Raw genomic sequence first — 25,721 nt, forward strand, 5'->3', positions numbered from 1 at the left:
TAAAGCAGCAAGAGACAAGAAAATCCTGACCTTTATGGGGAGGAGCATTAGGGTAACAGCAGACGTCTCCACAGCGACCGGGCTGTATAGAAGAGACTCATATTAGACAGAAGGACACGTACAATCTGAGAATAATGGGTTGGCGAAACATTTACCATTCAAATGGTCCTCAAAAGAAAGCAGGGGTAGCCATCCTTATATCAGGTAAACTAAAATTTACCCCGAAGATTGTAGTGAGAGATGAAGACGGACACTAAATCATACTTAAAGGATCTATCCAACAAGACGACTTAACAATCCTCAATATAAATGCCCCGAATGTGGGAGCTGCCAAATATTTAAACCAATTAATAATGAAAGTGAAGAAATACTTAGATAATTATTATCTTATACTTGGTGACTTCAATCTAGCTATTTCTACCCTCGGTAGGTCTTCTAAGCACAACATCTCCAAAGAAACGAGAGCTTTAAATGATACACTGGAGCAGATAGATTTCACAGAAACCTATAGAACTTTACATCCAAACTGAACTATTGAATAAACGTTCTTTTCAAGTGCACATGAAACTTTCTCCAGAATCGACCACATACTGGGTCACAAATCACATCTAAACCGATACCAAAAGATTCAGATCGTCCCCTGCATATTCTCAGACCATATGCCTTGAAATTAGAACTAAATCACAACAAGAAGTTTGGAAGGACTTCAAACACGTGGAGGTTAAGGACCATCCTACTAAAAGATGAAAGGGTCAACCAGGAAATTGAGCAACAATTAAAAAGTTTCATGGAAACTAATGAGAATGAAGATACAACTGTTAAAAATCTTTGGGATGCAGCACAAGCAGTCCTAAGGGGGAAATACATCACAATACAAGCATCCATTCAAAAACTGGAAAGAATGGAAATACAAAAGCTAACCTTACTCATAAAGCAGCTAGAGAAAAAAAAACAGCAGTAGATCCTACAGCCAAAAGAATAAGAGAGTTAATTAAAATTCGAGCAGATCTCAAAGGAAATCGAGACCAGAAGAAATGTGGAACAGATCAACAAAACCAGGAGTTGGTTCTATGAAAGAATTAATACCATACATAAAACATTAGCCAGTCTTATTTAAAAGAAGAGAGAGGGATCCCTGGGTGGCGCAGCGGTTTGGCGCCTGCCTTTGGCCCAGGGCGCGATTCTGGAGACCCGGGATCGAGTCCCACATCGGGCTCCCGGTGCATGGAGCCTGCTTCTCCCTCTGCCTTTGTTTCTGGCTCTCTCTATCTCTCAGTCTTTCATGAATAAAAAAAAAAAGATACTAGCCAATAGGAGCCAACAGTACATTAAGAAAATTATTCACCATGACCAAGTAGGACTTATCCCAGGGACACAAGGCTGATTCAACACTCGTCAAACAATGTGATTCATCATATCAGCAAGAGAAAAACCAAGAAGCATATGATCCTCCCATTAGATGCAGAGAAAGCATTTGACAAAATAGAGCATTCATTGCTGATGGAAACCCTTCAGAGCATAGGGATATCGGGAACATTCCTCGACATCTTAAAAGCCATCTACGAAAAGCCCACAACAAATATCATTCTCAATGGGGAAGCACTGGAAGCCTTTCCCCTAAGATAAGGAACAAGACAAGGATGTCCACTCTCACCACTCCTATTCAAAATAGTACTGGAAGTCGTAGTCTCAGCAATCAGACAAAAAAAGACATTAAAGGCATTCAAATTGGCCAAAAAGTAGTCAAACTCTCCCTCTTCACCGATGACATGATACTCTACCTAGAAAACACAAAAGCCTCCATGCCAAGATTGCTAGAACTCATACAGCAATTTGGTAGCATTGCAGGATACAAAATCAATGCCCAGAAATCAATGGCATTTCTATACACTAACAATGAGTCTGAAGAAAGAGAAATTAAGGAGTCAATCTCATTTACAATTGCACCCAAAAGCATAAGATACCTAGGAATAAACCTAACCAAGGAGGTAAAGATCGAAACCATAAACACTATAGAACGCTTCGGAAAGAAATTGAGGAAGACACAAAGAGTTGGAAATATATACCATGCTCATGGATTGGCAGAATTAATATTGTGAAAATGTCGTGTAACGCAGGGCAATGTACACGCTTAATGCAATCCCTATCAAAATACTATGGACTTTCTTTGGAGAGTTAGAACAAATTATTTCAAGATTTGTGTGGAATTAGAAAAGACCCCGAATAGCCAGGGGGATTTTAAAAAAGAAAACCATACCTGGGGGCAACACAATGCCAGATTTCAGGTTATACTACAAAACTGTGGTCATCAGGGCAGTGTGGAACTGGCACAAAAACACACATAGATCAATGGAACAGAATAGAGAACCCAGAAGTGGACCTTGAACTTTATGGTCAACTAATATTCGATAAAAGAGGAAAGACTATGCATTGGAAAAAAGACAATCTCTTCAATAGATGGTGGTAGTAAAATTGGACATCCACATGCAGAAGAATGAAACTAGACCACTCTCTTTCACCATACACAAAGATAAACTCAAAATGGATGAAAGATCTAAATGTGAGACAAGAGTCCATCAAAATCCTAGAGGAGAACACAGGCAACACCCTTTTTGAACTCGGCCTCAGTAAATTCTTGCAAGATTCATCCACAAAGGCAAAAGAAACAAAAGCAAAAATCAACTATTGTTACTTCATCAAGATAAGAAGCTTTTGCACAGCATAAATACAGTCAACAAAACTAAAAGACAACTTACAGAATGGGAGAAGATATTTGCAAATGACGTATCAGATAAAGGGCTAGTTTCCTAGATCTATAAAAAATTCTTAAAATCAACACCAAAGAAACAAACAATCCAATCATGAAATGGGCAAAAGACATGAACAGAAATCTCACAGACGAAGACATAGACATGGCCAACATGCACATGAGAAAATGCTGTGCATCACTTGCCTCAGGGAAATACAAATCAAAACTACAATGAGATACCACCTCACACCAGTGAGCATGGGGAAAATGAACAAGGCAGGAAACCACAAATGTTGGAGAGGATGCGGAGAAAAGGGAACCCTCTTACACTGTTGGTAGGAATGTGATCTGGTGCAGCCACTCTGGAAAACTGTGTGGAGGTTCCTCAAAGAGTTAAAAATAGACCTGCCTTATGACCCAGCAATTGCACTCTTGGGGATTTACCCAAAATATTCAGATGCAATGAAATGCCGGGACACCTGCACCCCAATGTTTTTAGCAAGAATGTCCATAATACCGAAACTGTGGACGGAGCCATGGTGTCCATCGAAAGATGAATGGATAAAGAAGATGTGGTTTTTGTATACAATGGAATATTACTCAGCCATTAGAAACAACAAATACCCACCATTTGCTTCTACGTGGATGGAACTGGAGGGTATTATGCTAAGTGAAGTAAGTCAATCGGAGAAGGACAAACGTATGTTCTCATTCAATTAGTTAATATAAATAACAGTGAATGGGAATATAAGGGAATGGAGAAGAAACGTGTGGGAAATATCAGAAAGGGACACAGAACATAAAGACTCCTAACTCTGAAAAAGGAACAAGGGATGCTGGAAGGGGAGGAGGGCGGCGGGCGCGGGAAAATGGGTGAAGGGCACTGAGGGGGTCCGATGCCGGGATGAGCACTGGGTGTTATTCTGTTGTTTGGTAAATTGAAGAACAATAAAAAATAAATTTATTTTAAAAAAAAGTTCAAACAACTAAATACTGATGCTGCCAACATGGGAGTACGTAAATCTAGAAACCAATTAACAACAAACATACAGGAACTCACTGATAATAATATAATGACAGGGGATTTTAAAACCTACCCATTTATGGCAATGGACCGATCGTCTATGCAGAAAATCAACAGGGGAACAATAGTCTTGACACACTGGACCACAGGGACTCAATAGATATAGTCTGAACATTTCTTCCTAAAGCAGAATACACATTCCTTTCAAGTGCACATGGGACATTCTCCAGAACAGATCATATCATGGCCCACAAATCAGCCCTCAACAGGTACAACAGGTACAAGAAGGTTGATATCACACCCTGTACATTTTCAGACCATGACTCTATGAAACTCGAAGTCGACAGTAAGAAAAAAATTGGACAGACCAAAAATACGTGGAGATTATGAACATCCTACTAGAGAATGAATGGAGCAACCAGGATATTAAAGATCAAATTTAAAACAAATGAAAATGAAAACGTTTCTCCAAACCTCTGGGATGTTGCAAAGGCAATCCTAAGAGGGAAGTACATAGCGATCCAGGCCTATCTCAAGAAACAAGAAGTCTCCAATACACAACCTAACCCTACGCCCAATAGGCTGGAAAAGGAATAGCAAACAAAGCCTAAAGCCTACAGAAGAAGGGAAAAAATACAGACGAGAGAAGAAATAAACAATGCAGAAAAAAACAAAACAGTAGAATGGAATAATGAAACTAAGAGCTGGTTCTTCAAAATAATTAATAAAATGGATCAAGACTTAGCCAGCCTTATCAACGAGAAAAGAGAAAAGACCTAAATAAATAAAATCACAAATGAGAGAAGAGAGATCACAATCAACACCAGAAAAATTAGACAATTATAAGGGAATACTATGAAAGATGATATGCTAACAAACTGGGAGTCCTGGAAGAAATGGACAAATCCTTAGAAATGTGCAAACGAGCAAAACTGAAATAGAAAAAATAGAAAATATGAACACACCCATAACTAGCAAAGAAATTGAATCAGCAAGTCACCTGGGTGCCTCAGTGTTTTAGCATCTGCTTTGGCTCATGTAATGATCCTGGGGGAATCACGCCCCACATCAGGCTCCCCACATGGTGCCTCATTTTCCCTCTGCCGATAACTCTGACTCTCTGTGTCTCTCATGAATACATAAATAAAGGTGCAGCCACTGTGGAAAACAGTCTGGAGGGTCCTCGAGAAGTTAAAAATAGGGGATCCCTGGGTGCACAGTGGTTTGGCGCCTGCCTTTCGTCCAGGGCCTGATCCTGGAGACCCGGGATCGAATCCCACGTCGGGCTCCCGGGGCATGTAGCCTGCTTCTCCCTCTATCTGTGTCTCTGCCTCTCCCTCTATCATAAAAAAATTTTTTTTAAAAGAAGTTAAAAATAGAGCTACCCTACGATTCCAAAATTGCACAGCTAGGTATTTACCCCGAGGATACAAAAGCAGTTAGTAGATTTGAAGAGGAACACGCAGCCAAGTGTTGGTAGAAGCATTTTCAACAATAGCAAAACTGTGTATACACCCCAGATGTCCATCGACAGATGAATGGGCAGAGACGATGTGGTAAATATACACACTGCGACATCACTCGGTCATCAGGAAGGATGAAATGAAGCCATTTACAATGACGTTCGAGAAGTGGAAGACACTTATGCTAAATGAACTCAGAGAAAGACAGATACCAACTACCATACAATTGCATTCACATGTGAATTTTAAGAAACCAAACAAACTGGCAAAGGGGCAGAGGGGGGCATGAGAGAAGCAAACAAAAAAAACCCACACTCTCAGTCACAGAGAATAAAGTAATCAATACCAGAGGAAGGTGGGGGGGATGGGGAATCAGGGGATGGGGATAATGGAGGTCACCTCTGACCAGTACCAGGCGTTGTATTCAAGGGTTGAATCACTATGTGGTAAACCTGAAACTATATCATACTGTGTTTACAAAGAGGAATTCAAATAAAACTTTAAAATAATAATTGGTAGTATAGAGGAAACATGTGCGCACAAGAGATAAAATCAGAAAGGCAACTGAAAATCCAAACAGTCTTTAGAGCCACAAATCCCCTCCTTAGCTCAGCTCAGGAGAAGCCTGCCATGCCTCTTCTCACCCCAGCAGAAGCCTGGATTTTAATTCTCTGGGGAGGCCACTGACTTGGTGGCGTCAGGCTATCTTTGAACCTGAAACCTAAATAGAGGGCATAAAACTAAACTATCCAAGATGCTAGGATTCCCAGTGCAGGCACATGCCAAGACGCAAACTCTAACCATACACAGACATAACCCTAACCATACACTTAAGCCTAATGTTAAGGTCATCCTTAAACAAGAACTATCACTAGTCAAAAACCAAACACAAACCCCAAGACCGAAACACATTGACTGAACCTTCCTGCCAGCCCTCAGGGGGTAACTCCTAAACCTATTCTAAACCCTTAACTCTGACCCTTACCTTAAATCTAACCCTAACCTTAACCTCTAACCCTAACCTTATATTAATGTACTCAAATCCTAATCCTAACCTTAACCTATACACTAACCCTAACCCTCTAATACTAATCCTATCTCATACCCCAAACTGTACACTAAACTGTACCCTAAAACTAATCCCTAACCCACTGCCTAACCCTCTTACCCTTTTCCAAAACCGTACCCTGACCTGCCCCTAACCCTAACCCCTAAACAAACACTAAACCTAACCCTAGCCCTAACCCCTATCCTAAACCTAACCCTCACCCTAACCCTAAACCTAGCCTACCTTTAACTCTAACCCCTAACCCTAAACACTAACACTAACTCACACCCTAACTTGTAACCCTAACTGCAAATCTAGCCCAACCTTATTCTAACCATAACCCAAACCCCAACTCCTAATCTCCTGCCCTAATCACTAAAGTCTAAACCCTAACCCTAACTCTAACTCCTGTCCCTAACCCATACCCCCATCGTAACTCCTAACCACTTACCCTTACCCTTATCCCTCACCCTAACCTCTAATCCATAACCATAAGCATAATGACTAACCCCTAACATGACTAACCCCTAGGCCTAACCACAAACTGCCTCCCCTCTCCTGACCGTACCATTCATTCTACCCATTCACTTACCCTATGGTTTTGAGGAGTCCCTTCTGACATGGACGAGGCCCACAATGGCACCTCCAGTGTCCTCCAGGGGGTCCTGAGGACGTCGGGCTCATGTGAGCGTGGACATGGCTCCACGTGTTCCAGAGTCATAGTCAGCGGGTCCTGAGTACGCCAGGTCTCCTGTCACTGTGGAGTATTCCTCACATCCTCTGGAAGCCTCACAGCAGTTTCTCAGGAGGCCGGGGGCTCCTGTCAGCCTGGACATGACCCATGTCCCCTAAAAACTCACCGCAAGTCCTGAGGAGGCTGTGGGTTCCTGTCAGCCTAGACGCAGCCCCATGTGTCCTGAAGCCAAAGTGCAGGCCCTGAGGAGGACGGGGGTCCTCTCAGACTAGACGTGGCCCCAGAATTTCCTCAGCCTCACCATAAGACCTGAGGAGGCTGGGGGCCTCTGTAAGAATGGCCGTGGCCCCAAATCATCCCAATCATTCACAGTGGGTCCTTAGGAGGCCAGAGACTCCTGTCAGTGTGGATTCAGCATCCACATTTTTCTTAGGCCTCACCACAGGCTCTGACAAGGCTGGGGTCTTCTGTCTGCATGGACGCATCCCGATATTTCCCGATGTCTACACCGGGGGTCCTGAGGACATCAGCGTCTGGTTGTGTGGACAGGGCCCCACGTCCTGCTGAAGCGTCACCGCAGGTTCTAAGGTGGCCGGGGCTCCTGTCACTGTGGATGCGGCCCCCAGCTTCCAGAAGACTCAACTTATGTCCTGAGGGGCCCATTAGCTCCTGCAAGAGTGGTCGCAGCGCCACATGTTTCAGAAGCCTCCCCGCATGTCCTGACGTGGCCCAGGGGCTCCTGTCAGTGTGGATGCGGGCCCACATCTTACTGAAGCCTCCACGTGGGTCCTGAGGCAGCCCAGGGGCTCCTCTCAGGGTGGGTGTGGGCCAACTATTTCCTGAAGCCTCCTGGGAGGTCCTGAAGCGGTCCAGGGGCTCCTGTCAGGGTGGATGTGGACCCACATCTTCCTGAAGCTTCACCGTGTGTCGTGAGGAGACTGGGACTTCTGTCAGCGTGAACGCTGAGCAATATCCCCCTGAAGACTCCCCACAGGCTCTGAGGAGGCTGTGCTCATCAGCGTGGATATGTCCTCCCGTCTTCTTCAGGTCTCCCCAGCACAGGCTGGCTCCTGTTACTGGAGGCAGAGGAGGCCTACTGCGCATGAGTGTCCCCTGAACAGTGCCTGGGCTCGGGCGCCCCCTGCGGGATGCTCAGATGCTACAGGAGGCTGTGCAGGAGGCACCTGCCCATCCCTGGGCCCACCTCTGCCTCCTTCCAGGCTCCAGCTGGGGCCTGTTAGCTTCGGAAACATCTCACTGAAAAGGAGCCCAACACCCGGTTTCCTCAAAAATACTTAAGGAGAAGGAATTGGAGCCCAAAGGGCATGAAATGTGGACCAGACTTTTACCACATCCTGTAAAACTCACTCAACCCTCTTCCACTGTGGGCGGGACAGCGGGCTGGTGCAGCCACCCTGGAAACAGTGTGGAGACCCCTCAGGAAGTTACAAATAGAGCCACCCTGCAACCAGCAAGTGTACGGCCTGGAGCTCACTCCGAAGATGCAGATGCAGTGAGACTCGGGACACCAGCACCCCAATGTCCACAGCAGCCGTGTCCACAGTAGTCACACTGTGGGAGGAGCCTCGGTGCCCTGTGGCAGATGATGGATAAAGAGGATGGGAAATAGATGATGGTCATAGAGAGAGGAATGGTACTCAGCTATCAAAGAGAAGGAAATCTTGCCATTTGCAATGACGTGGATAGAACTAGAGGGATCATCTTAAGTGAAATAGGTCAGTCGGAAAAGAGAATGTCCGTGTGGTGTCATTCATAGGTGGAATTAAAGAAGCAAAGCAGATGAACATCTGTGAAGGGAAGGAAAAACAAATAAGATGAAAACAGATACAGGGAATACAGACTCCTATATATAGGAAACAAACTGAGTGTCGCTGCAAGGGAGGGGACGGGAGGGGATAACAGGGGACCAGCATGAAGGAGGGCACGTGATGTCACGAGGACTGCTGTTAGCTCCAACTGGTGAATCCCTGAATTCTTCCTCTGAAAGTATAATACACTATATTAATTAATTGGGTTTTAGGGATCCCTGGGTGGCGCAGCGGTTTGGCGCCTGCCTTTGGCCCAGGGCGCGATCCTGGAGACCCGGGATCGAATCCCACGTCAGGCTCCCGGTGCATGGAGCCTGCTTCTCCCTCTGCCTGTGTCTCTGCCTCTCTCTCTCTCTCTCTCTCTGTGACTATCATAAATAAATAAAAAAAAAAAAAAAAAAAAAAAAAAAAAAATCAGTTGTATCAGAGCACGTTTCCTTCTGGACTCTCTGTTCTGCTCCTTCAGCTTATGCTGGGACCACCCTCGTGGGTCTGGTTTAAGTAGGCGTCAGGCCTCGTCATGGACCATCCCCGGGCTAGAACTCATGGCCCCGAGATCAGGACCGGAGGTGAGGTCAAGAGTCGGATGCTTAACCAACAGAGCCAGGCGGAGTCCCGAAGACAAAACTGCGTTATCCTTTGTCTCTGTGACATCATTTGTTTTATTATTTTTTTAATATTTTTTAAATTTTTTAATTTACTTATGATAGTCAGAGAGAGAGAGAGACACAGGCAGAGGAAGAAGCAAGCTCCATGCACCGGGAGCCCAACGTGGAATTCGATCCTGGGTCTCCAGGTTCGCGCCCTGGGCCAAAGGCAGGTGCCAAACCGCTGCGTCACCCAGGGATCCCTGTGACATCGTTTGAAATAGGAAAGTGCTGTGTCCCGCTCTGTCCTGCTTCTCCAATACTGATTTGCTCTCCGGGGTCATTTGTGGGGGCGGATGGATGTTTTGGTTTTTTTTCCTATGTATAGGATCTGCCAACATGACTTGACAGGAATGACATTGAAATTGAGGGTGGCTTCAGGAACTGCGGATATTTTCACAAGATGAGGCTCCAAACCAATGAGTCCAGGACGGCCTCCCAGAGCCTAGTGTGACTCAGTGTACATGTCTTGTGCTCTTTGGTACAGTCTCATTATTTATTCTCTGTGATGCTCCTGAGAAGGGATTCACGTCCGTCATTTCCTTCCTGATTGCTCATTGTCTGGACACAGCAAGCCCCACAATAGAATAAAAACTGAGCCCAGGCCAACGGCAGAAAGCCCCTATTAGAAAAGATCTCACTGCCCTTGAAGGCCCCATATCAAAATGTAAACAGAACTTGAGGAATTGCTCCAGCCCTTCTGGAGGTCCCCGAGACCAGCCCTTAAAACTAAGCAAAACCCACCTCAGGGTCCAATTCTGCTCCGCTGTGTCAGGTATACTTGGACAAAAGATTGAGTTTGTAAATAGTCCCTCGTGTGTTTGCATCGGAATCAGCTTCTCGGTGGTTTCTCAGATTCGCAATCTTGGGCACAACAGTCTGAGATTAAAAAAACAAAACCAAAAGAAGCTCGGACGCGGGCAGAGAGAAAGCAGGGTTCTGAGAACGGCAGAGACCCGGAGGCTTGGGGAATCTTATGGGGACATGCAGACTGGGGGCGGAATGCTCAGCCCCAGAGCCAGACCGAGACCCCACCATCCCGCCTATCAGCGCCAAGTCTCAGGGAGCAGCACAGCACTGCTCACTGAGGCCAGAAGTGCTGACGCCCACCCGCCTCTGACCCCGCAGGTGCATCTCCCAGGCAGATGTGCACAGAAAGAAACAAAGTGTGGCACCTGGGTTGCTCAGGTCAGTTTACGCTTCTGTCTTAAGTCTGCGGAGCACGATTCCATGTCCACAGCAGGCTTCCTGTTCATCTGGGACCTGCGTCTTCTCCCTCTCCCTCTGTGTCCCGCGCACTCAATGGCTTTTGTCTCTCCTCTATCTATAAATAAATAAATACATCTCTTTGAAAAAAAATGAAAACAAACCTAGAAGTGAAGAGACATCTCCCATGTAGAAATAATTTTCAAACAATTTGGTGCAGACATTCACCGTCAATTTCATGAGCATAGCGTTCCCACTCTTATGTGGCAATACACATAGTAACTTCCTTCTACAAATTATATTATGAAAACTTAAAATAATAATGCTATATAATAATAATAATAATAATAATAATCATAAAGACAGTTTAGTACGGCGAAAGCTGCCAATCCTACTCAAGCAGATGACCAGAACGATGCCAAACTGTTAAATTATGTAGATAGTTCTATTCCTTTATATGCCTATAATGAAATGGGAGTATTCTCTGTATATAATCCCAGAAATATTTAATCAATGATATACACACAGACATGGCCCCAACTGAGGGAAATTTTACAAAATACTCTATACTTCTCAAGTGTTCCGTTTCAATCAACAACACGGAAAAGGCTGAGACTGTCACAATCCAGAGGAGCCTAAGAAAACATGAGGACAAATGGAATGTCATATAGGGTGGTAACTTAGCCCAAACTAAGGCAATCTGGAATAAGGTATTGGCTTTGGTATGCGAATATTTTAATCTTGATTCATTAGCCTCATATTTGTACCGTCTATATAAATAATCAATAAATGGAGAAATTGGGTGCAAGTGCATTGTGAATGCCCTGTACTATCTTCTCAATTCCCTATAAATCTTTGTTTTTTTTTTTTCCTAATAAATAAGATTTATTTTGAAAATTACTTAATAATCAGGCTCCAAGTGTAAAGACATTTTAAGAATCGTTGAAGTTCACTTTTGCCTTATTCTAAAGATTCCCTGCGAATGGTAAAAAGTAAGACTTTTAGAATCATAAGGAAAGAAAAACCCTTATGAACACGTATATGCATCCTCAACCTGAAGCAGTAGAACTATAATAATAGCAAAAATCGATAAAAATACTTCTTTTTAATCTTAGACACACCATAATTGCAAGGGCATTTAAAATTAGCATTCATACATTTTAGTTCCTGACAATTTTCTTCCAAAGAGTTCATCACAGTGTTTCAGGTCGTTGAAACCAGTGGAAGTATCTCAGGGAATATCCTTTCAGATAATAATTAGGACCATTGGTAATAATGTCTCCATCTTTCCAAATGAAATAAAGATGCACTTCCTAATGAGTGACTGAGCTTGTGAAAGAAGAGAAGACAATCCCTCATCCCTCTATTTTACTTGTGTCACAATATTTTAAACTAGTAAACTACGGATAGTAAATTAATCCTTATTAACGGAAATACTCCAGATTGGAATCTGAGCATCAGAAGTAGAGAAAAAACACTTTACCGCTCTTCATCTTATAAGAGGAAGAACGGCTTTTGTATGTACAAAGTCGTTGTCAAGATAGCCTCAGGGAGTAACAGTTCTGCAAGCATCGAATCCCGCTGCACAGATTGGACGCCAGGAGCCAGTTCTTCCGTCCCAAATCCCTGGGCCTGTCCCCGCAACACTGGTTGGTCAGGCTGAGGGTCATTTGCAATTGATCTCTTTGGACTCCAGGTAAGGGGGAATGAGCTAGATAGGAATGGGAATGGCCGGCAGAGTCCAACAAATAAAGGCCTTTCCCACTTTAAGTTCAGCGTTCGAACACTGTCAAGCATCCCAGGACCCTGTGAAGAAGAGCTGGGAATTTAACAACATTACTTACTTCAGTTACAGGAAAAAACAAAGTTTTTACAGCTTCTTGCCCTGGAAAGCCCCCACAATAGATAATAACTTAGCCCCACACGCAAGGCTGGAAGCGCCTATTAGAATGAGAACAGATCTCAATGCCATGAAGGCCCATATCAAAATGTAACAGAACTTTGGGAAATTGTTCCAGCCCTTCTGGAGGTCCGTGAGACAAGGCCTTAAAATTAGAGCTACGAACCAATCGTGGTCCGTCCCTGCTTCCCGCTGTATTGGGTTCGGGTGACTTTGACGCAAAGCTTGATGTTTGGAAATCAATCCCCTCATGTGTTTTGCATTGGTATCAACGCCGTATGGTTTTCTCAGATTCCGCATCTTGGGTCCACAACCCCATGTCCCCTCCCACCTGGGCTGAACCCCTAGCCATCCCACCCAGGCTGACCCTCATTCACCTCCCTGCCCACACACTTGGCACAGGCCCTCACACAGTTCCCGTGCAACAGTGGGCACTCCCACCTTCCCCGGCCTCCCGAGGAAGAAGGAGGTTTTCTGCAGGACACACTCCCATGGTTTGCCCCAGGGCTCCCTGCCCAGCACAGCATCTCGTGACAGGTCGTGGTCTGTATCCCCTGACACCGTGCTCCTCCTCCCCGGTTTTTCCCACAGGAAATGAAGGAGGAGGCGCACTTGTCGCCCCTCTTCTAGGACATCACGCAGGTAGAACCTGGACGTCCAATCAGGACATTCAGCAGTCACACATTTTTGGTACTTCTTAAAGGGAAGTGTGAGGCTGAGGGGCCGTGGATCGGCTCCAGGGAGGACGCAGGGCTTCTGGTTGGGAAACAGTGTTTCTAGGTCGGGGAGAAGAACAGCAGCCAGCCACCACACAGTTGCAAGGGTAAGGTGCTTGGAAACCTCCGTGCCCCCCCCCGGGTCTCAGGGATTAGGAGGCCACTAGGATGATGGCTCCAGGGGTTGCCATGTGAGCTGACACTCCAAAGGTGTGAGGGACTGCCCTCTGAAAAAGCCAGGGGGCGGGGTTTGTGTCCGTGGGTGGCAGTAAGGGGACCTGGGGGGCTGGTTCATGGCTGTGACTGGAGGAGGAACACATCGATCTGATGAGGGCGGCGGTCAGGGTTTCCACCCCTTCTCAGTGGCTTTATTTATTTCTAAATTCTATATGCATTCATTTGAGACCATTTGCAAATTTGTAACATACATATATGAATGCCCTAGATCTTGCCCCCGTTCCCCAGCCAGGGTCCTGACTCACCACAGGGAGCCCCAGGGACAGGTGTCAAGCAAACCCCAGACTGGGGTCACCTTTATCTGTAACGTCTCCCTTGTGCATCTTAGAGAAAGGGTTTTTGCCGTGTGTCCTTTCCAGCCCCCTACACCCCATCCCCCCATTCCCAGAACACATCATTCCCCCCTTACCCATCATCACATGCCACCCCCCCTGGCATTTGCTGTCCGCCTACCTGACCATCCCACTCACACACCACAAAGCCCACACTAGCAACTCCACCCCTACCCAGCCCCACCTCACTACACACCCAACACTTATTCATCCACCACCTCATAAAAACCCCGGCGCCCCCACACATCCACCACAATACCCCTGCCCCCACAACCGCATCCACCACCACAGACAATCGGGCCCTGAGCAAGGCCTGGTCAGCTGCCCCTGTGGGACAATGCTCAGCCTCCACGGGGTTTCTCTGGATACCCTGCTCCCATAGAATCCTGGCTGTTCCATAGAGTACCCAGGGGTTGCAGAGGAGGGAAGACAGGGAGCCCTGACAGGGTGTTTGCAGGTGAGTGGTGCATGGGACCCCACTGTGCCCTGCCTCCGCCCCTGTCCCCTCCTGTAGCACTGCACACCCTCACGGACCACCAGGCCCTAACCTAGATGGAAGCGGGCTGAACCTGGGCCCATTCTCTGGGTAGCAGGGTTGATTTGAGCCCCCACCCCGGCCCACACAAAGACTAATGGATCCAGCCCCCCATGGCCCTGGCCAGCCCTGGATTCTGGCCCTGGGATAGGGAGCCTTCTCACAGTTGGATGTGGCTGGTGCCCGTCCTGGGGCACTGGGCCGTGCCCCACAGATCCAGTTTCATGACCTCTGGCGACCGGGGGATCCCGTTACCCAAACCCCAGAGTGGGGAGAGGAGGGTAGGCCGGTGGGCCCCACCCACACCCACACCAGGAGGCGGCTCCTATAGTGTTGGGGCTCCAGGGGTGCCCGTGCCGGGGTCCTGTCCTTGCCCTGCAGGACCCAGCACAGGAGCCTGAGTTGTCAGTTCCAGCTCAGCTCTGGCTGTCCTCAAACCGTCTCGTCATGGCTGAACCTCGGACACACGCCCCCAAACCAGGTCCACACTGCCTCAGGTGGGGGCTCGAGCACTCGCCCCCCTCACCCTGTGTGATTCCTTACATCCTCTCAACACACACGAACAAAGAGAGATCATGTAGGACTTCACACAGGGTAGATGGACTGCGAGTGAACATGCAGAGATGCCCCCACTACTGAAGGAGACCTAACAGGTGCTGTCTCGTCGGTGCTGAGGGCTGGTAGTGCTGCGCGTGTGCCCAGCGCTCTATTCAGCTTAACAGAGACAAGGTGTGCATGTACTGCGTGGATAAATGTGCATGGAGCTGTACGCGGTGTTAACCGCTGCAAATAGGCACAAGATGTGGCCTCCATTGAGTAGCTGGAGCTGTGTTCAAATTTAACGGCCAAAGAGCAATGCGAATCACCATCTGGCGTCACTCGGGCAACTCCATAGTGGCTCACAAATGAACATCATTCTCTAGGATGACGGTGGAAGCCCAATTCGAGTGGTGGCATGCTGTGAGCGCGCTGCGCGGCAAAAAAGGACATGACCTCGGTGCCCATACAGAACAAGCGGCCACAACTCGGCTTTAACAGAGGAATCCATCAAGGGGACCTGATCGAGCGTGGGAGTGGAATAAACTAGGGTGTAAAAGTGTGGGTTGGGTGGGACCCACCAAAGGAAGCGCATACACCATCAACCTACAAATGTTCGAGACACCAGCCTGGGTGAGATGTACCAGGGAAGATCCAAAGGGGGAAAGAAAAATCCAACGGGTGAGGGGGTAACTGGGCCCATAAGGTCTATGTAGGACGCGTGGGTCAGTCGGTGTGGGGCGAAAGGGCAGCGGTCGGCCGTGGTGGTGTCGCCTGGAGTGGGAACGTGGGCCACAGGTCGGTCAAGACACTTGTATAAAGACAGATGCCATCCCGGTCATCACACGCAAAAGAAAGGCAAGTGGGGTCTCAGACAACAAGCCACCATGCAATGGTCAATGGCGGCTGACTCTGGTGACAGGAGGCTGGATGAGGCGCGCATAATGAGTTCTGGCTTGGTCACCTGGGGTGGACAGCGGGCGGGGGTGGTGAAGTGTGGATAAAAGGGGGACTGCAAAAGTCAGCTCGGGGACTGACTGGAGCCCAACAGGGAAAAAGGCGCGGTGGGTGGGAACACCTGAAGTCGATAAAAGCCAACGCAGTACAGATCCAAACTACAGGGGGTTGTAAGGGTACACTGCCGTGACCCTGGGGAAGGACGTATGGCGAATGGTAAAAATCTGTGTCGGAGCAGGGGGAATGAAAGCAAGTGCCATGATGGTGGATAGCAAAAGATCAAAGGTGTGTGAAGCCATAGGAAAAAATGGGGGCAGAAGGGCACATTGAAAGGGGGATAACCAATCGTTGCACGAGCACACAAATCAACCTAATGCACTGGGACAGCCCTGATTCCGAGAAGGGAGCGGGGGGTCCCGCGTGGGGCTAGTGTGGGTGTCACCGTCGACGGGGCTCCCTGGGGGTCGAACGGGGGGGCGCTGTGTACGGTCTAGTAAGGGACAGTCCAGGGCTGTCGTGATGGTAGTCGGGGAGGGTATCCGCGATATAACCCCGTTTGGAGGGCTGCTGCGTGGTCCTCGAGCGAGTGGTGGTGCATCGTGGTCAGACGCGAGTAGGTCCTTCTGGGACGAGGGGGGGCGCTCTGTGAGTGTGTTTGTCTTAAGGTGAGGATTGTTGAAGTGGAGGGGTGCAGGGTGTGAGGATGGGTGAGTTGGAGGGAATGTGGTGGTGGCGCGGGGGGAAGTGTCTGGGTGTGGGTATGGGGGGGGGGGGATTTTTGTGGGTCAAAATAAGTGATGGAGAGGTACAGAGAGGGGTTTGAGAGGTGTGAGGTGGCTAATAAAAGGGATGTCATGTTTGAGTGAAATGTGAATAAAATAAGGTGTTAGGGGGGGGACAACATGGGAAGGCCGCGTTGGGGGGGGATGAGATGAATGATTGGTGGAAAAGTGGGGATCATGATTACTACAATTGTTTTCTGGGAGAAAATATGGTGGAGTGTAAAGATGGCATGGTTACGAAGGGTGGGTGGCTAGTGAACCAGACACAGTAGGAGCACGAAGAAGAGGCAGGGAAAACACAGCAAGAAAAGACGTCAACCCCTTTCTACGTAAAAGATGCACAAGAGGCGTCTACGACGACGTCCAAAGGGTACCGAATATCAGACTGAGTTTGCTGTGCACAAACCCGGTTAAGTCACCTAGGGGGCAATACCATGGGTGTGTCAAAGTGGCAAAAGGCCCCTGGCTGGACCGAGGGAAAAGAGGAGGGGGGGCAATATGCGTTCGGGAGAATCACATCCATAAGATTATGTGATATAACAAATATTGTGCAAAATTGTCCTCACAATTCAATGCAAAATAGACACCTTTAACAAATAGAATGATAAAGCACATTGAAAGAATGGAGTGACACACCCTGAAAAACAAGACCATCGACAAACACCAATAAAGGACGATGGCAGCTGTCGATCTAGGTGTTGTCTGGAGAACACGCAAATCAATCGAGGGGCGTCGGGTTGGCCAACGAGCACGACACCCCCGGGGTCACACCATTCACTAAGGCTAAAAACAACTAAGAAGGTGGGAAACTGAATAGAAACGGAAAAAAGGGGCCAGCGGGGGACGGACCAAGGCCCGGAGACAAATGAGCCCCCAGACAACGCCGGTCACCCAGGGGCGGTGGAAGTGCTTTGGTCGAGGAGGGTGGGGTAGGTGCCGTGCACACATCCACCGCACATTGTGGGGGGGTTGTAAACAGCATAACAGAACAAGTTGTGCAACAAGAAAACGCAATGGAAAACACTCACCCATCCTAAAGGTAGCCAAGAAAAGAAAAGGGATGCGAAACTCTCCCTGATGACGCCCGGTGGGATAGGTTGCACGTAGCAGGGTTATGCGCAAGGCAACCAGGAACAAGGAGAAGGCCGGGAATGTGACGCGGGACTGGGCAAAATAAAGAAAAAATGGTGTTGCTGGGGCTGCTTGTGTCTTTGCTACCCAGCGCTCGGGAAAAAAAGAGACCCTATGTGAAATTCCCAAAAAACCCAGAGTCCCCTGGTCCGTAAAGCCCCTGAGAGTCGCACGGGAGGTCCCACCATGGGCCCGCGAACCTACAACCTCCCGCGCGAGGGGGGGAAAAAAAAAAAAGAAGAAAAAAAACAACGCTTATAAGTAAACCAAAACAGTATTGACTGGGCTAGAATGTCAAGTGGTTTTGTAAGGGTCCGGTGCTACCTTCGATGAAATATCCTAGGTGAAATGGGGACAATGCCATCCTCCTTCATTTCACGTGGAAATTGAAAAGCACGGGGATGAGTAAGCAGTGTGGTGCAAGGGATACAGAACCGCGACCGAGCCGTCCCACAGCTGCATGTGCTGGGCGGTGGGGAGAGAAAAACCTTAGGCAAAAACCGCAGGATAGTTATCACTGCAGAAAGACCTGCCTTCCTTGGGCCTCTGGGGAGGCCGGTGAAGTGGTAGTGCCCCTGTTGCTACCGGATGAACTGTGGAGGGGCCGGTGCCCGAGCTGTGTGTGGGCAGGGGAATGTGAATCTGAGGGGGGTCAGCCGGTGGTGTGGAATGAAGGGCGAGTAAGGGGGTTCCAGAGGACAGCAAATGTGGTAGGAAAAATGGAACGGCTGGTGTTGTTGTAGGCCCACGATTTTGCAATCAAATTAGAAACACCGTACGGGGATGGGGTTTATACGCAATGCAAACAATGATGTATTGATTCCCAAACTCAAGCCTTGCGTCCATACACGAAACCCGCCCCAATACATCAGGAGCATGGACCCTGGACCCCGATGTGGTTGGTTTTTAGGCTAATTGTTAGGCCTTGTCTCACGACCGTCCAGAAGGTGTGGAACAATTCCTCAAGTTCTGTTTTACATTTTGAGTATGGGGCCTTATGGTGCATGAAGCTCTGTTTCCTCATTTATAGGCGCTTCCAGCCTTGCGTGGCTTCATTCTGTTATCCTATTGTGGGGCTTTCCAGGGCAATAAGCTTAAACTTTTGTTTTTTTCCTGTACACTGAAGTATGATAATTTTCAGCTCTTCTTCACGGGTCCGGGATGGCTTGACGTGTTCGAAACGCTGAACTTAAGTGTGGAAATGGCCTTATTTTTGTGGCTCTTTCACTGCGTCCATTCCATCCTATCAGCTCCTTCTCCCTCCCTCTGAGCCTAAGTAGTCTCCATAAGACATCAAAGTACCTCAGCTGACAACGTGTTGGGGGACAGCGACCAGGGATTTGGGGACAGAAGGACCTGGCTCCTGGCGTCCCATCTGTGCAGTCGGGATTCGATGCTGCAGACTGTACTCCCTAGGCTATCTTGACAACTGAGCTTTGTAATACACAAGCCTTCTTTTCCTCTTTATAGATGAAGAGGCGGGTCAATGGTTTTTTCTCTGCACTTCTGATTGCTCAATTCCAATCTGAGACGTATTTTCCTGTAATAAGGATATTTACTACCGTATTACTATGGTTAAATATTGTGACCCAAGTAACTAGAGGGATGAGGTGCATTGTCTTCTCTTTCTTCACAGCTCAGTCACTCACTTAGAAGTGCATCTTATCATTTGAAAGAACGAGAGACATTATTACCATGGTCCTATATTATCTGAATGATTCTTGCCCTGAGATACGTCCCCTGTTTCATCAACTGACCCTGAAAAAACTGTGAACTCTTTGGAGACAAATGTCCAGGAAATAATTTTATGAATTGTGCTAATTTAAATGCCCTGCAATAGTGTTGTCCCTAATAAAAGAAGTTTTTTATCTGATGTTTGCTCTTATTATCCGTTCCTCCTGCTTTCAGGTTGAGGATGCATTATACGATGTTTCAAAGTGTTTTTTCCTTATCCTCCTGATTCTAAATCTTCTTTGTTTTCGCCCCTCGAAGGAACTCTTTAAGAATAAGTCAAAAGTTAATATCACGATTCTTAAATGTCTTTACACTTGGAGCCGTGATTCATTTAAGTCAATTTTCAAAATAAATCTTATTTATTAGGAAAAAAACAAGATTTATAGAAAGTTGAGAAGCATGAGTCAGTCATTCACGGCACTTTGCACCCAATTTCTCCATTTATTGATATCTTATATTAGTAACGGTACAAATATGAGCTAATGAATCAATATTAAAATATTCGCATAACCAAAGACCATACTTTATTCAGATTTCCTTAGTTTTTGTCTAAGTTACCACCCCTCATATGACATTCCATTTGTCCCATGTTTTCTTAGGCTCCTCTGGATTGTGACAGTCTTTCAATCCTTTCGCTTGTTGTTGTTGAACTGGAACACTTATGAAAGTAAGAATATATTTTGTAAACATTTCCCTCAGTTGGGACATGTCTGTTGTTATAATCATGATTTAAAATTTCTGTGGATTTATACAGAGATATACTCCCATTTCATTATAGCATATAAAGAATAGATACTATCTACAGATTTATCAGTCTTGGGCATCGTTCTGGTCATCTGCTGAAGTAGGGATTGTCAGCTTCTATCTCGCGTTAAACTGATTCTTTTATGATTATTATTATTATTATTTATTATTATATTAGCATTATTATTTAAAGTTTTTCATAATATATTTTGTAAAGGGAGTTACTATGTGTATTGCACACATAGAAGTGGGAAGCTATGCTCATGAACTGACGGTGGAATGTCTGCACAAATTGTTTGAAATTCTTCTACATGGAGATTTCTCTTCCCTCTAGGTTTGTTTCATGTTTTTCTTTCAAGAGTTATTTTATTTATTTTAGAGATAGAGGGAGAAAAAGCATGAGTGAGCGGGACGAGAGGGAGAGGGAGAAGCAGGTTCCCCAGATGAACAGGAAGCCTGCCTTGGGGACCTGGATCGTGATCCGGACCTAAGACAGAAGCTTAACTGACTGAGCACCCAGGTGCCACACTTGCTGTTCTTTCTTTTTAATTAAGTAATAATTACTTTTATTGGTGTTTCTATTTGCCAGGAAATGCGAATAACACCCATGGCTCATCCCATCTAGTCCAAAGGCCCCCTCAGTGCCCGTCACCCATTCATCACCCCCACCCCACCGCCCTCTTCCCCTTCATTCACACCTAGTTTCTTTCCCAGAGTTAGGAGTCTTTATGTTCTGTCTCCCTTTCTGAATATTCCCACACATTTCTTCTTCCCTTCCCCTAATTCCCTGTTCACACTATTATCTATATTCCCCAAATGAATGGGAACATACAATGCTTGTCCTTCTCCAATGACTTACGTCACCAGATAATGACCTTCCAGTTCCATCCACTTTGAAGCAATGGTGGTATTTGTCGTTTCTAATGTGAGCAAGGCCCACCTTTCTCTCTCTTCATTCTCTGCTGAGTCCTCCTATGATATGAATATTATTGTTTTAATAAGTGGCTGAGTTCCCAAAATCGTGCCTCTATGGTCCAACGTTTCTTGTTTTTAGGGCTTCCACTTGGAACTGTCTCAAGTTATAGCATTTTCAAAACGTTGCCTACTAGCAGATTTAGTTCTTTATTTCTACGTAAGGGATTCTCTATTTTATTTCTGTGCTCTTTGTTCCAGCCCAGCTGCTATCTTGATAATCATTGTTTTAAACTGTATTTAGGACATCATAATATGTTATATTGATGACTTCCTGGCTGTGAGAACTAACCTAATCATGTTATTTTAATGGGGGAATTTCTCCATTTCATTTTTATTCCAGAAGAAAGAAGGCAGAAAGAAAAAAAAAACAGGAAGAAAACATAACAACCTGAAAAACCCAGCAAAAACTAAACCCCCCCCCCAAAAAAACCCACCAGGGTTATTTTGGCCTGATAATACAAGATTCTAAATCCCAAAATATGAAACACAATTAAGTACCATGAAAGTAAAAATAAGAAATATATAGGTACATACATAAAGTTAAAATAAGGCAATTAATAAATAAATCAAAGAAAATGCGCAAAAAGAGCACAAACTACAAAGGAATCTAGACTCTACTTTCAGGCAGACTGAAAGCCCTGCAGCTCTCTTGGTCTGAAATTGGTGGCAGCAAATGGTCTGTGTGGGGTCTGGCATGAGCCGGGGCGGCTTTTGTCGAGGTGCCAATCTGCCTGGGAGTTGCACCGTGGGTCAGAAGCGGGTGTGGCGTCACGCCTCTGGGCTCCAGCGGGCGGTGGCTGTGCTGAGGGGTGGGATGGCGGGGGGGTCTCTGTGTCCTCGGGCTCTGGGCTGAGCATCCTGCCCCCATCGAGCTGGCCCTCCACAGGAGATGCTTCCACAAGCCACGGGGTCTCGCGCTGCTTCTCTCAGAACCGCTGTCTTCACTCTATCTGTTGTCTGAGTTTCTTTTAGTTTTGTTTATCTCAGACTGTTGTGCCCAAGATTGCTAATCCGAAGAAACCACCAAGAAGCTACACTGATGCAAACACACGATGGTTTTATTTACAAACTCGAGTCTGTGTCCATGTTATACCCTGACACAGTGGGAGCAGTGGACTAGGGAACCCAAGGTGGTTTTTTAGCTTAATTTTAAGGGCTGGTCTGCGGGAACTCCCGAAGGGCTGGAGCAATTCCCAAGTTCTGTTTACATTTTGATATAGGGGCTTCAAAGCATTGAGATCTGTTTCTATAGGGCTTCCTGCCCTTGGCTGGGCTCGTTTTTATTCTATTGTGGGGCTTGCTGTGTCCTGACAATGAGCACTCAGGAAGGGAAATGACGGACATGACTCCCTTCTCATGGAGCATCACAGAGAATAATAATCAACAGAACCAAAGGAGCACAAGACTTGTCAGCACTGAGCCATACCAGGCTCTGGGAGGGCCATGTGGGCTCGTGGTTTGGGAGCCTCATCTTGTGAAAATGTCGCATTCCTGAAGCCACTCTCTATTTCAATGTCATTCTGTCAAATCATGGTGGCACATCCTATAAATTCGGAAAAAAACCCCATAATCCTCCCTCTGCCCCCCCCACAAATGACCCCAGAGAGCAAATCAGTATTGGAGAAGGAGGACAGAGTGGGACCAGCACTTTCCATTTCAACGATTTCACAGAGACACAGGATAAAGCATGTTGCCTTTTGGGACCCCACCTTGGCTCCGTCGTAACAAGCAGCTCGACACTTGACCTCACCTACCCGTCCTGATCTCGGGGTCGTGAGTTCTAGCCTGGGCTGGTCCATGGCCGGGCCATGACGCCTACTTACACAAACCAGATACCCACAGAGTTGTCCGACTCCATAAGCTGAAGGAGCAGAACAGAGAGTCCAGAAAAACGTGCTCTGATACAACTGATTTTTTAACTTAATTTAATTTAAAAAACCATTAATTAACGTATATTAGTTTATACATTCAGAGTAAGAATTCAGGATTCACCAGTTGGAGATAACCGCAGTTGCACTTGACACATCATGCCCTCCTTCATGCCATGTCCCGTTATGCTCTCCCCCATCCCCTCCCCTGCTGTGACACTTAGTTTGTTTTCCTAATATAAGAGTCTGTATCTCTTGCATCTGTTTTCTATTTGTTTTTCCTTCCCTGCACAGATGTTCATCTGCTTTGCTTCTTAATTTCACCTATGAATGACACACCACACGGTCTTCCTTTTCCGACTGACCTATTTCACTTAAGATGATCCCTCTCCTTCTATCACGTCATGCAAATGGCAGATTTCCTCTCTTTATAGCTGAGTACCATTCCTCTCTCTATGACCATCATCTATCTACCATCCTCTATTCCATCATCTGCCACAGGCACCGAGGGTCACCCACAATGTGGCTACTGTGGACCCGTCTGCTGTGGACATTGGGGTGCAGTGTCCCATGTCTCACTGCATCTGTATCTTCGGAGTGAGCTCCAGGCTTTAACATGCTGGTCGCAAGTCGGCTCTATTTGTAACTTCATGAGGGCCTCCACACTGTTTCACATGGCGTCTGCACCAACCGCGTCCTGCCCACAGTGGAGAGGGTTTGAGTGAGTTTACAGGACGTAGTAAAAGTCTGGTCCACATTTCGTTTCGCTCCTTTAGGCTCCAATTCCTTCTCCTTAAGTATTTTTTGGGAAGCTGTGGTGTTGGGCTCCTTTCAGTCGACTTTCCGAAGCTAACAGGCCACAGCTGGAGCGTGGAAGGAGCAGATGTGGGCCTGGGGACGCACGTGCCCTCTGTAAGTGACCTGAGCGATCCCGCAGGGGTGCCTAGCCCAGGCACGCCACTGGGCAGGCATGTGCCGTAGGTTCTCTGCCTCAAAAACTAACAGACCCAGCCTGTGCTGGGGAGGGCCTGAGGAAACGTGGGGACATGTCCACACTGATGAGCCACCGCCTCCTAGACCTGCATGGAGTCTTCATGGGGATTTGTGCAGCCTTCATGCTGACAGGAGCCTCGGTCTCCTCAGGACACCGGTGAGGCTTCAGGAAGATGTGGGCCTCACATTCCACCCTGACAGGAGCCCTTGGACCACTTCAGGACCTGCGGGGAGCTTCAAAATTGTGGGCCCGCCACCCACCCGGACAGGAGCTCCTGGCTGCCTCAGGTCCCGCGGGAGGCTTTCAGTAGATGTGGGCCCCATCCACGCTGACAGGAGCCCCTGGGCCGCCTCAGAAACATGTGGGGAGGCTTCTGTGAAAGATGGGGCACTGCTTCCACTCTGCGAGGAGCTAATTGGCCTTCAGGACATAAGGTGAGTCTCTGGAAGCTGGGGGCCGCATCCACAGTGACGGGGGAGCCTCGGCACCTCAGAACCTGCGGGTACACTTCGGGAGTGAGTGGGCCACGTCCACAACAACCGGACGTGGATGTCCTCGGGGAACCCCTGTGTAAGCTCGGGAATATGGGGATGCGGTCTATGCGGGAAGAAACCCAGCCTTGTCATAGCCAGTTTGGTGAGGCCTAAGAATATGTGGATGAGCCGAATCCACACTGATAGAAGTCTCCAGCCTCCTCATGACAGGCGACAGCTGAACGATGGGATGATGTGGGACCACGTCCATTTCTGACAGAGCCCCCACTCCTCGAGTCTTATGGTGAGGCTTAGGAAAATGTGGGGCCACGTCAAGACTGAGAGACCTCCTCCTCCTCATGACGTGCAACTTTGGCTCGGGTGCACATTGGGCGGGGGTGTGGGTTGTCTAGTGCGGGTGTGACATAAAACCCACGAGCCTCCTCAGGAAGGGACCCGGGTGAAGTGTTTCGAGGGGGAGGGCATGGGCCGGATGTTCCAGGTCTGACGGGAGCCGACCCGGCCTCCTGGAACGCTGCTGGGTGAGGCTTACCAGAGGATTGAGGCTCCAGAGTGAATGTTCGGCTGGCCTCCTTGCCGAGGCGGGCATACGGTCCACGTTACGGAAATGTGACCCCCGGTGTACTCATAAACCCGCTGGACATGAACTCGTTGAACACGTGGTCGCCAATCCGCATGTCACCTGACCCGAGGCTTCCTCAGGACCCCCTGCAGGAGGGCGGGTAACGGATGGGTGCCAGTTGGGGCCACAGGATGGGCGCATGTCAAAGGGACTCCTCAGACGCCATAGAACGATGGAAGGTGGGTAGGGGAGGATATGAGTGGTAGGGTCAGGAGTAGGTGAGGGGTTGGTAAATGGTGTGTGTTATGCTTATGGTTAGAGTGTTGGTGGATGGAGGTAGTGTAATGAGCTTAAATTGGGTTAGCCGATTGACAGGGGGTGAGTGGTTGTGAGGTGGTGGATCACCTGAGTGGTACGGGGTGCAAAGAATGTGTGTAGATGAATGTTATGAAATGAGGTGGGTGTGTGGGGTTGGTGTGTGGTTAGGGGGGACGAGGAATGTAGCTCGAAGGTTCGAGAGCGTTAGGGTTAACTGTAATCGTAGATGTGCAAGGTGGCTGGGC

The sequence above is a fragment of the Canis lupus genome, unplaced genomic scaffold (assembly GCF_011100685.1).
Source record: "Canis lupus familiaris isolate Mischka breed German Shepherd unplaced genomic scaffold, alternate assembly UU_Cfam_GSD_1.0 chrUn_S2256H2456, whole genome shotgun sequence".
Classification (NCBI taxonomy): Eukaryota; Metazoa; Chordata; class Mammalia; order Carnivora; family Canidae; genus Canis; species Canis lupus.